We start from the raw sequence: 15,282 nt of genomic DNA, 5'->3' as shown, positions 1-15,282 counted from the left end.
TTTAAGGGTCTTGATCTCATGGCTATGTATATGTAGATAGCCTAGTAGGCAGAGTATGCCTCCAGTGTGAAAATGCCTTAGACATAGTTAGGTAGTTGAGTTTGCATCTTCTACAATACTTCATTCAACATGTACAACTAATCTTGATAATAGACAAAATTTTTAGATTTACCACTTTGAAAAAGATATATATGAAAGAGATTAATAGGACATTCGTTGACATTTGAGGATATTATTTCTGATTTTGTTGTTATACATATATGATTATTCATGAATCATGTGTGATTTTTATTATATTTTTTTGTAAATAATAATATCTATTTTTATTCAATACTCTTTTTATTCCTTTTGTTCACTAATGTTTGTATATCCTCACTCATTGGCTAAGTAGATATAGTTTTACTGACATGAACTCATTATTTAGTGACTACATTCTCTTTGAATCAAATTGGCTATAAAAATCATGTTCACTATATATAAAATTCTAATGGTTGTCTGTTGCAATCCCTGAGAGTCTTTTTCCTATTTTCTCTTATGAATAAATTTTGATATGTCTTCAATACTCTATGCTCTTATTTTTACTGTTTTCAACTCTTCTAATATCTTCCCTTAAAATGTCACATTTGAGTTGAGATTTAACCTTCACTTGTTGATTCTTACAAACTCTTTAACTGGAGGCTTTGCGTGTAGTGAGTTGGAATTGAATATGTCTTTTATTTGATATTTGAATTTGATTATAATACTTATTTATTATTATTGTTATTTATTAAATTTAGTCTTAGAAACACATATTATTTTTTCTTTACCTCTATCGAATGCAATTAGAATTAAATCAAAATATATTTATTTATTCCTTATAGTAACTCTATTATTAAAATCAAGCTTGGAAATGGGGACATTATAGTCTACCCTTCCCAAAATTGCTTGTTCTCAAGTAATTCAATACTATCTCCTTATGAATTGGTCAAAAATCTTGCAACAACAATTTAAGTTTGGGATTAGATAGTTGAAAAATATAAATATAAATATCACAAGAGTAGATTTTAAATTACTAAGATATATTTTAAAAGAGGAATTTATCTTTATATACTTTTTGATGATTCCTTTGCCTCTCTTTGATCCATGACAAGTATTGAGTAGTAATCCTCATAAGTATTGGTAGAGACTTTATCTTGAATCACCTTCAGTCTTTTGACAATTTATAGCTCTAGCATATTTTTTGAGAGGGTAATAGGTCTGCTGACTTCCTGGAAAATGTGGGGATTGAATGAAATGATGAGATGGATTTGATGAGTGGAGATCGCATTCCATAGAGTTTACTAGATATTTTGTAAGAAGATATGTGGGCATTTGTCAATAAAGGCATTGGTTAGAATCTAAAAGAATCCCCTTGTATATGCTCAATGGTGTTCTCATGAATTTTTGGTGTTGTTTCTATCATCCTTAGATTTGAATAATCTTTCTCTCAGATCTTCTATAGTATTCTAGTAGTACTACTTGGACTAATAGGAGATTGTGATGGTTTTTTCTATTTATTTGGGCCTCTATTTTTTTAAAAATCTCAAATCAAATGGCATTCTTGGGAATTAAATGTAGGTGTGTGCAGGTTGTGGTGATGGAGGAGTTTCCAGAAGCTCAAGCGGCCAAGATCTTCAAGTAGGCCAATGAGTAGGAGAAGGATACAATAGTCATGCTGCTGTGAGTAAATTATTGGACCGATAGTCATGTTCAAGATGATAGGGTTGTCTTCAACCTATTCTAGCCTATAATACACATTTTGGGCCATCCCATTTCTACATATGGTGTGGCTAGGATGATGATTGTTGAAAATATCTATTTGGAGGTGATGAATGCTCTGGATCTAATAGATAGAAACTTGGATGGATGGTGTCTTTTGAGTGTTTTCTTTCTTGAAGTTGAGGAAAAGAAGAAAAAGATGCAGAAAGCTTGGTCACTTTTCAAATCTAGGGTTGCAAAATAATATGATTTGAGTAAGTTTGAAATATGTTGCAAAGAAAATGATGATCTTTTCCCTGCTGAAGTCTCTACTAGGTTGATTTTAGTTAGCAATGGCATTGGATACCTAGTTCATTAATTCGATAGGTTTGGCATATTAGGATGATATGTAGTGGAGTGTTAGTTCCTTGATATTATGCATTTTCTTTCTTTAGTAATTAAGTATTTTATTTCTTATGATATTATTGTACAAGTGATTAATGTGGATAGAAATGATGGTATTTAGGTTTTAAAAAACTACAGCTTCAAACTAGATCCTGCAAGTTCACATACATTCTTAAGTAGGCATTTGTGAGCACTAGGTGTGTGAAGGCTCCATGGAAAAATATGTAGAAGCAAAAAAGGTCACGATGAATATTTTTGATGACATGTCTTCCAAGAACATACACAAGTTCCTCAAGGTGACTTGGCATTACTAAATTTTCATGTTTGCCAACACCACTGCTCTTCCTCCATATCCTGCAAAAATAAAAAATGTTGCCTCCAACATTGCAAGCATATGATAAATGGGAATAACACATGCTCGAACCATAACCTAGTTAAATTGCTCTAGTTGTTGATTACTGGGTTGATTACAAATTCTTGTAGAACTCTCATTAGATTAGGTACAATAAATGAATAATCAGATGTTCCCAACTAGAGGATCGAATATAGTTTTCCAAGGTGATAAAATTGCATATGCAGATGCATCAATTGAATGCTAGGCATGAAGTGCATTCCCCAATTTATAATGAATGGTTGGATATAAAGGCTACATACACTGGCCCAACAATGGAAGCCAAGGATGTAACCATGCATGTATTGGCAAAGTTAATGCCATTGTTAATGGGCATTACATTTTCCCTACATACATTATATGTATATATGTATGTATGTATGTATATACATACATACATACATATTGCCCATTAACTTTGCATTATTTTTGTGCAATATCTTGAGCTAAGTCACTTATCATGGGTTGTGTGAGTTTAATTGTTTAATTATTTAAATTCTAGAATATGTATGCAGTTGGATCAATTTTTCTATTGTGCTAAGATATAATAAGCACCTTAGAAAATATCTCTATATATACATAAATACATATATACATGTATATGTATGCATGTATATATGTATGTATGTATGTAGGTATGTATGTATATGTATGTATGTATATGCATGTATATATATATGTATGTATGTATGTATGTATGTATGTATGCATTTATCATGTGGAGATCTAGGATTTAGTTGATGTACCCTTGTGATTGCTACATTTTATTGATCTACCATTGTGATTTGTGCATCTTGTTGTCATGCCCTTTTGATCTCTGCATCTTGTTCATTTTATTGTACCTAATATGATGATAGTTCTATATGAGTTTGTTGTCATGCCCTTTGTCTCTACATTCCAAGTATCTATTGATGTTGTTAATTTGGGCATCACTGTATGATGTATAATGTTATGAAGTACTAAAGGCGGTAGTAACTTCTCCCATGTCTCCAAAAAACATAGCATAGGATCAAGGTCTAGCAGCTATTCTTATTGCTGGAATGGCTTGTTTCTTTCTAAAAAAATTTGGTATGATATGTTTTTGTAAAATTTCTCACGAACTCTGCCCATTTTTCCTATTTGCATTATTTTTGTGAAGGATCTTGAGGTAAGTCATCACTTAGCACCCTAAAAATGATCTCTATGTATATATGTACATGCATTTATGTATGTATGTATCATGTGGAGATCTAGTATTTTTTTCACATGCCCTTGTGATCACTACATTTTATTGTCATGCCCTTGTGATCTCTGCATCTTGTTCATTGGCGTGCCCTTGCGATCTATGTATATGTATATGTGTGTGTGTGTGTGTGTGTGTGTGTGTAAATAGAGAGATCTTGGCACAAGAGGAAAACAATAAAACTCGCTCAACAAGTAGCATGGCCACAGATGCAATGGCAATGCCTATTGATAAGTAGATTCCTCTTTCTCTCTCTCATTTTTCATGTATTTATTTCACTTGAACTATTATTTCCTAGGGGGAATTTTCTAATATTGGATTGATTTTATGTAGGAGGCAATGAGGACATTCCTAGATGTACCCATGTGATGAATTACTTGTGAGCAATGAAGATGTTCAAATGCATGGACAACAAGTGGAGCTGAAAAACATAATATGTTTGCATTTTTATTTGAGATCTTTAATTGGGTATTAAGTAAAGGTAATTTTGTTGTGTTTTATCAGCTCTAGCTATTGTCCATGTATTTGAATGCAGCATGCATTCTCAATTTAGAGTGGCAAAATCTTATTTTGGATGCAATGGAAAAATGACATGCAGTAAAAGATGGGAAAATGATATCACTTTTGTAGATATGGAACCTTTTTTGTACTTTGAATATTGATCCTTTCTTAAAAAAATTAGATGTTAATAGGGAATTTAGATGTTAAGGGGTGGGGGGGAGGGGAGGTGTGGGTGGGGCCAAATGAGCTTCCACCTTTCGTGGTTGGTCATGATTAGTAGAGAATATTAAACTATTCTCGAAACCGAGTGAAGCTCAATATTAACCTTGAAGAGAGTTCTTTTCTAAAAAATCTATTTCTAAAATTCAACTTTGGTTATGAACATTATCAGGAGACTGCAATGCTCTTACCCCTATAACTAGTTTTTTCCTGTTATTTTTATCTTTTGAGAGACATTGGATGATTCTTGTGACTGTATAGTCATAAGAATCATCTAGTTACAGTCACAAGAATCATCCAATCTCTCCCAAAAGATAAAAATAATAGGAAAACCGATTATAAGGGTAAGGGCATTGCAGTCTCTTGATAATGTTTATAACCAAAGTTGAATTTTAGAAATTTGACAGTCACAAGAATCATCCAATGTCTCCCAAAAGATAAAAATAATAGGAAAACTAGTTATAGGAGTAAGAGCATTGTATTCTCCTCATAATTTTCATAACCAAAGTTGAATTTTAGAAATAGATTTGTTAGGAAAATGCACTCTCCAATGTCGCACATTCTATATTTTTTTTCCTGCCATGTAGTCATCGCAACTTTGACCGCTGGTCATTAGTTCCACAACATTGCTGCCACATATATGTCACTATTATGATAGACAAGTACAATGGCTAGTCATCAGATCCACAACATTTCTACCACTTGAACATCGCACACGAGGCAAGGCCTCCAACAATGTATTTCCCGCTATGGATTCAATTTACAAAAGCTTGGGGTGTTGTAATTGTGACTAGAGACCTTTCTATCATAACTTCTGACAAAAAAAATCTGACACCTATCCAACAGGAGACAATTCCTATCAGAGTCACTTGGGCAATGGGTGATCGTCACCATTGTGATGTCTTGCTATTGCAATTCAGGCCTAAATGTAGTAGTGGACCTTTTCTAGCGGCCTGCAACATGTGCAAGAAAGGGTGAGACTAGTCCCCTCCAAGCGAGATCCTTCATGTTTTAGTCATCCCACCTCTTTAACTTGAAATTAGTTTCAAACCCAAGCCCATGGGAAACTACCCAAAACCTCAAGCCCATTGTGCTACTTGTGCCTGCTCCCTCCTCAAGAATCTTACTAGACCAATAATAAGTAGACAATTTGATCTAAAACCAAAGTGATATTAAAATGAAAGAATCATAGAAACATGATACATCTTATGAAAAAAAATAATGTTGCAAACTCAAAGCATCCTAGTATGTGATTTAGTGATAAATCATTACTTAAAATGCAAATAACCAAACAAGAGATGAAAACCCATATAATCTTTTAATGGAGTTACATCATTACAAATTTTCTTTAAGAACCTTTCTAGCAATTCATTACTTCTACAACTTGGAAAAATATTGCTTTCTTACTACTTCAAGCTCTAATATATAGTGAAATGTAATACAAGAAACCATAAATTTTCTAAATCTATGGACTAAAACCATGATCTAAGTACTTTTAGCATTGTAAACTACATCCCTATATAAATTCTTGTTCAATTAGGCACTATTTTAGTGTCTCGAGCCTTCTATGGCCCTATTTTTGTGTGAAACTTAAAATTAATATATAAAAGGGAGCATTAGTTTTTGAGGAAAAGTGACTTCCTTTGAAGAGTTGTGGTGAAGTTGAAGTCCAACAAGATTTCATTTTCAAGATTTAAGAAGAAATCAAAAAAATTATTTCATGTTTAATTGAATCCAACAATGAACTTAGAAGATTATATATTTGGATTTTGGACATTGAAACATATGCAATTAAAATTTCAAAAACAACATTTAATGAAATACATTATTTTAAAACAAATTACATGAACCTATAATTTGGTATAGAAGTCATATTAGATATGTTTCTTTAGCTTCTTTCAACACTACACTTATTTGACTAAGAATTGATTTTTTTTTAATTAAAAATTTGCATCTAGCATGTTTAAGCTCTTAATATGTTATGCATTTCATCTTATTATTGGTGAAAATGCATGGACTTGCTAAAGTAACCTCTCAACTTGGATTTTATTCCAAGTTCTCAAAGAGTTTCAATGCATTTCTCAACACAACTCCACTACATCAACCTAGAGTAACTTGATATATATAGTAAATAGAGCTTTTCCCCTTCTTTGATAATAGATTTGGAAAACATCTACTCTTCCTTTCTACTATTTTTTTTTCCAATTGCATTTGGAAGATTTTTTTGGTATACAATATATCTAGATAAAGGAGAATAAAAAATAACATTTATAGAATAAGTAACCATTGTAGCTGACATAATAAACTTAAGGGCCCCAAAAAAACTGAATAATAAAAGAATAAAGTTTTAATAATGTCCACACAACTAGGAATCTTAAGGGATCAAGGAATCAAAAAATCAACACATATTCATGTTCCTCTTGATGTAAACTCTTCTATTAAGAATCTTTATTAGGAAATTTTCTATTTAATGAATCATTGCCTTCTAAAAAAATTCATTTAAACAAGTCAATATCAAAATACCTGTTAGTAAACACATTGTCCTTCGAGAAAACATGTGCAAATCTGACCCTGAGTGCCCAAGTGAAAGGAAAAATCAACACCAACAGTTGGATAGGTGATCATGAGATTGATAACCTTCCTCTAAATTTTATCAAGTACAGCTCCCCGTGTGAGATATTCAATGAATTAATTGTGAATGCTTTTAACCAGAAAGCACAAAAGGATTTCAAACACCTATCCATAAATATAACATAGATGCGTAAACTTTAATGATTGAAAAGAAAGAAAACAAAATACAATAGATTACTCAAAGTTCATTTGTTGTATACTACGTCACAAAAGATAAAGATCCAAGGATCCATTTCCATTCTCCTAAGAAAAGAAGAATCAAAGCTTCAAAGAGATCTTGATATCAAAACATGTTCAAAAAATGGCAACATCAGATGCACTTAAAGAAAACTAAAAGTCATGGAAATTTTACCATCAGTGGAAAGTAAACTACCTAAATACAAAGTTTTAGTTGCAGTCATCTTTCAAATCCCCCTTCTTTAAGATGTTAAAGATAGCATAGTTCTTATTACACACTACATCATATTTACTATTTAGAAGAAAATGAAAACCCTCTCCCATACATTATATTTTGAAATCAAATTTCCCTCTAATAACCAACACAAAGTTTAGCCAAATAAAGCTCTGTTCTGCTACAGCTCAAAGTCTGCCTTCTTCTCCTAGAGAACTAGAAAATCTCACCCCTACAGTAGCATAAAATCTCCTACATGGAAAGGAAAGATGGAACCCCTTTTTGGTTTGAAAATGCCTTCATAAATAGCCAGTTGATGTGTATTTTTAGTGTACATAATTGATTCTTGGAATCACGTAACTCTTATTTGACTATCCACCATCCTCTTCTTATGTTCTTTCATTCATATTTTGATAACCTTATAAAGAATTGATGTCAATAGTTTATAAGAATAATTTTACATATTAAATGAGACTTGGAAAAGTGGCACATTATTACATTATTCCAATATAAAAATATTCTTGATGTTGGGTGGATTTAAAATAAATCTGTCAGCAAAAATGGGTCTCAATATGGGAGGCATAACTAATTATCCCACTGTAGAATCTTACTAAATTTTGTATATGTTGTCAAAATTCTAATTCTCCACATTATCACCAAAGAGATTTTGAAAATAATGTCTGAGCCAAAAGTTAGAGGTCATTGTTTGAGGGTCTATATGAGTGTCCAAAAATTAGAATTATAAAGTTGACAGAAAGAGTCTTATATTTTTCATTCTTTATTTGTATCAATTTGGCGGATTTATAATGAATTTCAGCCATCTTCAAATCACTAGGATCTTCATCATTATTTTATATGGCATATTCAAGACTTGCACTTTTGAAACAATGAATGTGGCTTATATCCTTTGGCATACAACCCATAGACTTATGTGATTAGCTGATATAATTAAGTCCCACCATGAATTGGTTGAACTCGATGATTATATGGTCATTACTATTCTAGTTCTTTTCCTTCTCGGTATCTATATGCATGTGTTGATGATTACAATCATCAAGATATTTGGAACTTTCCTTTTGTACGAAGAATCTCATTCAATTGAATAATTTGCATATATTCCATGAATACTCCATTTGCCTTCCTTTTTTTATCACAAAATCCCCCTATCAAATGTTCTCAAGTTGAGGAAGAATATCTAAAACACATAGTCATCAAGCTCATACCAATGCTTGGCCTGAACTATGAAAGTTAAACTCATAATCATCCAACTAGTGCAGACCACATATGTATTAGAACATATATACATTTTCCTTAATGAGTTTGACTTTGCTATCGGATATATGCATATCAAAGGTAAAAATAGTGACCAATAAGTTTCTTAATCTGACATATAGATGGCTTCTGCATGCTCCATGATGTATTGGGTTTGACAAGATGTCTTGAATTGGGCTAGCATCTTCTAGACATACCCATGGTGTTACATAGAACCACTAACTTTAACTGAAATGCAGAATGAAGCTTTGAAATTGCCAAACTGATAGAATCTAAACATGAATTATGAACCTTTCTGAGTCCACTAGTTTATATTTTGGAACATAAATCTAAACTTTTCTTGAACCAACCAATCTGCATTTCGAACCCATTTGAACCATCGAACTATTTTGAACCATTTCGAACTTGAATTCTGAACTTTGAACTGTTGAACTACTTTGAACTATTTTGAACCAAGTTCAAAGTAGTTTTAAGAGGTTCAAGACCTAAAATTGAAAATTGAAAATTCATGCCCATATCAGGTAATAATAGGGGCTCTAACTGAGGGACTATTTTTATGCAAAAATAGAGAACTCCAACAATCTCTAGATAAAGATGAGTGTCTTGTTCATTGGGCAAATAGAGTCCACCATGAAAATTGGGAGTTTCTTGTAGAGAGGGTGGAGGGCAGTAGGGAAAAACCAACAAATGAAAACAACAACAAACACCTAAACTACTATCAAGCACGAGGCTTGCACATTATTCAAACTACCACTACACACAACAAAAACTTATTTACAAAAGATAGGCTAGCAGCCTATACCTCTTAGAATGCATTCATTTGCTCATGGAAACCCATTGATTGGTTCAGAGAAGTACATGTCTATGCAAAAGAGAGACTGATATGCAGAACACACCAGCATTAGCAGACATCTTGTGGTGACTGTAACGATGAATTTAACAACCACATGCTGCAGGAACTCTTTCTCTTTGGGAATACCAACTTCATCATAAAAATAGCATGACCCCAATTCCATTTATGTTTGTTGCGACATAATAGAAATGAAATGCTTTACCATAGTTTGCAATTCCACTCCATCAAGATTCATGGATATTCTAAGTTGTGAAGTTTCTTTACCATCAATGCTTGTTAACAAAATTGAAGATTGCATGGTTTGACCCATTATATCCTCTAATAGATCTCCTTGCTCCATTACTACTTCAGATTGCAAGCCTCCTTCTAGCTATGATATATATTCAAATGAGAAAGATTCAGAGAGAGGAATGCCATACCTTTCTTCACTATCTATCAATTTTTGTTGTTGCTGATACACCATATCATGCTGATCTGAATCAATAATAGAGAGGGTATTAGCAACTTAAGAAGAAAAGCTTTCATGCCCTAGAGAAAGGGCATCCATTGATGACTCTTTATTTGAATCATATCCAGCAAATTCTTCCTCCGCAACTGGTACATTCAAGCTAGTCATTAGCTCATCTAATCAAGCAACACACTCCTCACCATTTTCAATATGCGGGTAGCAGAATCCTATCAACTTTATAGCATTATCTTCAGACAGTAAAGGTTCTTGAAAATCTTCATCATTAAAAATAGTTAGATTCTAACAAAGAGAAACATTGGGAGTAGATTTGGCTTCTTCTAGAACATGCTTCTTCTTTGTAGCTTCTTCATCAATGTAGTGTTGTTGTCCATATAGGTGTTGTCTTTATAGATTTCATACCATTAAGAATTAAGGCATCATCTAACCTGATTGCTTCCTTTTGCACATCCACCAAATTTTGCACTCCAAGGCATTGTAACAAAACTTGACTTCAAAATCCATAGCAGCAATAAAGAAGAATACCTAATTTCTTTCATTTGGTTGGTGGGCTAGAGGGATTTTACCAACATTCCAATTAAATCTATCAATGAAGTCCCTTATAGATTCATCTTCTTTCATCTGAATTTGAATAAGACTTACCAACAATTGATAGGGGTAAATTGTGGGTTGAAATCTCTCTAGGAATCTCTCCTTAAGATCATCCCAATTTGTGATACATCCATCTTGTAGATGTTGAAACCATTCCATGACATTTCCCACAAGGCTTTGAACAAACAACCTAATGAACACATCTTCTTCCTGCACACCAAGAATCTCACATGGAATAGTAACTGCTTTGATGTGATTAGTCTGATCTTGTGTTTTTTCTCCAAGAAATTTGGGAAGATATTCCCATGATCTCTTTGGTAAGGCTGAATACCGGGCCAAGGAAAATGGTCTGATCTGAGCCCCCCATGGCTGAGTTGTAACCGCAACCATAACACACACTTGAACTCCAAAAGCAAAGATTCAACAAGTCTATAATGTAGAGTTGCCAATCTCCTGCATACAGAGACAACTATAAAACTGAGGAAACAAATGTTAGGCAATGATCTTTGTTTCGATTCCCCAGTAGAGTCTCCAAAAATCTGTTAGTGAATAGATTTTCCTTTGAGAAAATGTGTGCAAATTTGACCCTGAGTGCCCAAATGAAAGGACAAATCAACACCAATAGTTGGATAGGTTATCATGAGATTGATAACCTTCCTTTGAATTTTAATGGGTACAACTCCCCGTGTGAGATATTCAATGAATTAATTATGAATGCTTTTAACTAAAAAGAAAAAAAGGATTTCAAACACCTATCCATAAATACAACATAGATGTGCAAACTTTAATGATTGAAAAGAAAGAAAATAGAATACAATAGATTACACAAAGTTCATTTGTTGTATACTGCATTACAAAAGACAAAGATCAAAGCTTCAAAGAGATCTTGATAAATAGCCAATTGATGTTTATTTTTAGTTTACATAACTGATTCTTGGAATCACGTAAGTCTTATTTGACTATCCACCTTCCTCTTCTTATGTTCTCTCATTCATATTCTAATAACCTTATAAAACATTGATGTAAAAATTTTATAAGAATAATTTGACATATTAAATGAGACGTGGACAAGTGGTACATTATTACATTATTCTAATATAAAAATATTCTTGATGCTGGGCGAATTTAAAATAACTCTGTCAGCAAAAATGGGTCTCGGTACTAGAGGCATAACTAATTATCCCACCATTGGCTCTTGCTGATGTTTGGATATGTTGTCACAATCCCAATTCTCCCCATTCTCATTGAAGTGATTTTGATAATGTCTGAGTCAAAAGTTACAGGTCACTATTTGAGGGTCTCTATGACTGTCCGAAAATTAGAATTATAAAGTTGATAGCAAGAGTCTTATATTTTTCATTCTTTTCTTGTATCAATTTGGTGGATTTATAATGCATTCCAGCCATCTTCAAATCATTAGGCTCTTCATCATTATTTTGTATGGTATTTTCAAGACCTACACTTTTGAAACAATGAATGTGGCTTATATCCCTTGGCATACAACTCATAGACTTATATGATTAGTTGGATGCTTGCTGATATAATTAAGTCCCACCATGAATTGGTTGAACCTGATGATTATATGGTCATTACTATTCTAGATCTTTTCCTTCTTGGTATCTATATGCATGTGTCGATGATTACAATCATCAAGATATTTGAAACTTTCCTACTATACCAAGAATCTCATTTAATTGAACAGTTTGCATGTATTCCATGAATACTCCATTTGCCTTCTTTTTTTAATCACAAAATCTGCCTATCAAATGTTCTCAAGTTGAGGAAGAATATCTGAAACACATAGTCATCAAGCTCATACCAATGCTTGGCCCAAACTATGTTAAACTCATAATCATCCAACTAGTGCAGACTGCATATGTATTAGAACATGTATACATTTTCCTTAATGAGTTTGACTTTGCTGTGGGATATATGCATATCAAAGGTAAAAATAGTTTCCAATAAGTTTCTCAATCTAACATATAGATGACTTCTACAAGCTCCATGATGTATTGGGTTTGACAAGATGTCTTGAACTGGGCTAGCATCTTCTAGACATACCCATGGTGTTACATAGAACCACTAACTTTAACTGTAATGCAAAATGAACCTTTGAAACTCCTAAATTGATAGAATCTAAACATGAATTATGAACCTCTTTGAGTCCACTAATCTACATTTTGGAACATAAATTTGAACTTTTCTTGAACTAACCAATTTGCATTTTGAACCCATTTGAACCATCAAACTATTTTGAACCATTTCGAACCTGAATTCTAAAATCTGAACTATTGAACTTGTTTGAACCAATTTGAACCAAGTTCGAAGTAGTTCAAAGTGGTTCAATACCTAAAATTAAAAATTGAAAATTCATGCCCATATTAGGTACTAACAATACCTTTGGATGAACTTCTTCATATGTAGAGCATGAAGGATTCGAGAAAATATGCAAATCAAATCCATGAAGCCCTCGACTACCTACATGTAGAAAACCTGTCACAAAGAAGAAAAAGACAAAAAAGAGGAAAGGGTTTGCTTTGAAACATGCAAATTGTATATTCAGATGAAGAAGAGATAATAAAATACAAAGAGATCAATCCTTATAAAAGGAGATTGAAATCCAAAAAGTGTAACCTAATAAGTTACAAAGGGTAACCTAAAGGTGAAAGCTATTTAATAATTACTAATTAATTATTAAATAGAGAAAGCTAAAAAATGCATAAAGTGAAATCTTAAGAAGGGAGAAAAGGTATTTAAATAAATTAAATTAAATTAACCTTTTTCTCCAACACCCCCCTTAAGATGAGTAAAAATGTTGTTACAAAAAATGCACAAAGTGTAAGGAAACTGCAATGCAATGCTAAAAGAAAATCTAGCTCCCAACAACAAGGCCTACTGAGTTGCCTAATCACAAAAAAATACATCCGTATGCTCAAGTTACAGTGAAAAAATTGACAGGGCCCTTGGAAATGCATTAAAATTTATTTTTTAAAATAAAAACTAATAATAATAATTTAAACAACCACCCCCACAGCAGTAGCTGGGTGGTAGGAGGCGGGAGGGAGGTGGTCTCCTATGGCAGAGTTGCTAAGCGGACCACTAGCGATGACCGCTACGATAACCACAGAAGAGCCACTAGTGTTAGCTAACCGCGATGGCCTAAAACCATTGAAAACTAATTTTTTTGCAATTTTTTTAGCCAATTTTCCAATTCGAACTATGTGCAGAGGCTATATGGTACTGTCAGACATAATATTTTTGCCTCTCAAATCAACATTTTCCAAAACAGACAAACTTTATAAGGAAATAGGGGTTTTGATGCCTTCTAGATCCATACGTGAGGTCTATTTAGCCACAAGTAGCTCCAAAAATAAGTAACCCCCTTGTTTTCTTAGGAAATACCCAAAAAACTCTAGGTCTAATTCATCAAACCCTTGTTCTTTCTTTTTCTTCAAATACTGAACAAGCTATAATAGATCTTGCTCTAATACCATGAAGGATTTCAGCAAATATGCAAATAAAATCCACAAAGCCCTTGAATACCTGCATGTGGAAAACCTGTCACAAAGAAGAAAAAGACAAGAAGAGGCAAGGGTTTTCTCTGAAATAGGAAAATTGTATATTTAGATGAAGAAGAGATAATAAAATACAAAATGATCAATCCTTATAAAAGGAGATTGAAACCCAAAAAAGGGTAACCTAAAGGTGAAAGCTATTTAATAATTACTAATTAATTATTAAATAGAAAAAGCTAAAAAATATATAAAGCGAAATCTTAAGAAGGGAGAAAAGGTAATTTAATAAATGAAATTAAATGAGCTTCCATAAAGATAAATTCTTGAACTATTACATTTCTTCCTTTTTAAAGAGAAAATCATAACGTATGTGTTATCAATGTTTACTTTCATTATTACCACTTGGGAAAAAGAGCTCTAAAGACTTTATATAATTTCCATAGAAAAATAACTCATAAAATAATTGATGGAAATGACTTTGAGGAAAATCTAGGAGAGGAGGATATATAGGGAGAGAAACATGGAATGCGTATATATGTGTGTGATAGAGAAAAAATAAATATAGGGATGTAGAAGATAAAAACATATAAATATACAGAAATCCATAGAGATAGAGAGATGTAAATATTCAAATCAAAGAATAAGAGATGTAGAGATAGAGTGATAGAGACATGTAAGTATACAAAGGAACAAAGATAAAGGAAGAGGGATTAAAAGATAGTGAAATAAACAAAGATAATTAGATAAGATAAATATAGAGTGTGAGATAGAGAGAGTGAGGTAAAATGAGGAAGACACAAACATATGAAGGAAGATAACTTGACAGAGAAAAATATATATGTGAAGAGAATGGGATAATGAGTTTAATATGTAGAGATGGGTAAGGTCATAAACCAATATGGGATATGCAGATGAAGGATGAAAAAGGGAGAGATATAGGTAGAGGTGCAAAAGAATGTGGACATATAAACCTAAATCAAATTAAACCCTAATTATATAAGTACACAAAATTTATCCCTTGACCCTTTCAATAATGTATGGTAAACCATAAATCATATATATATAGATGTATGTATGTATGTGTAGAGAGAGAGAGAAGGGGGGGGGGG

Source organism: Cupressus sempervirens, chromosome 11 (assembly GCF_028749045.1).
Source record: "Cupressus sempervirens isolate cs-2001-9-10 chromosome 11, ASM2874904v1, whole genome shotgun sequence".
NCBI classification, from domain to species: Eukaryota; Viridiplantae; Streptophyta; class Pinopsida; order Cupressales; family Cupressaceae; genus Cupressus; species Cupressus sempervirens.
This window is presented reverse-complemented; position numbering follows the sequence as displayed.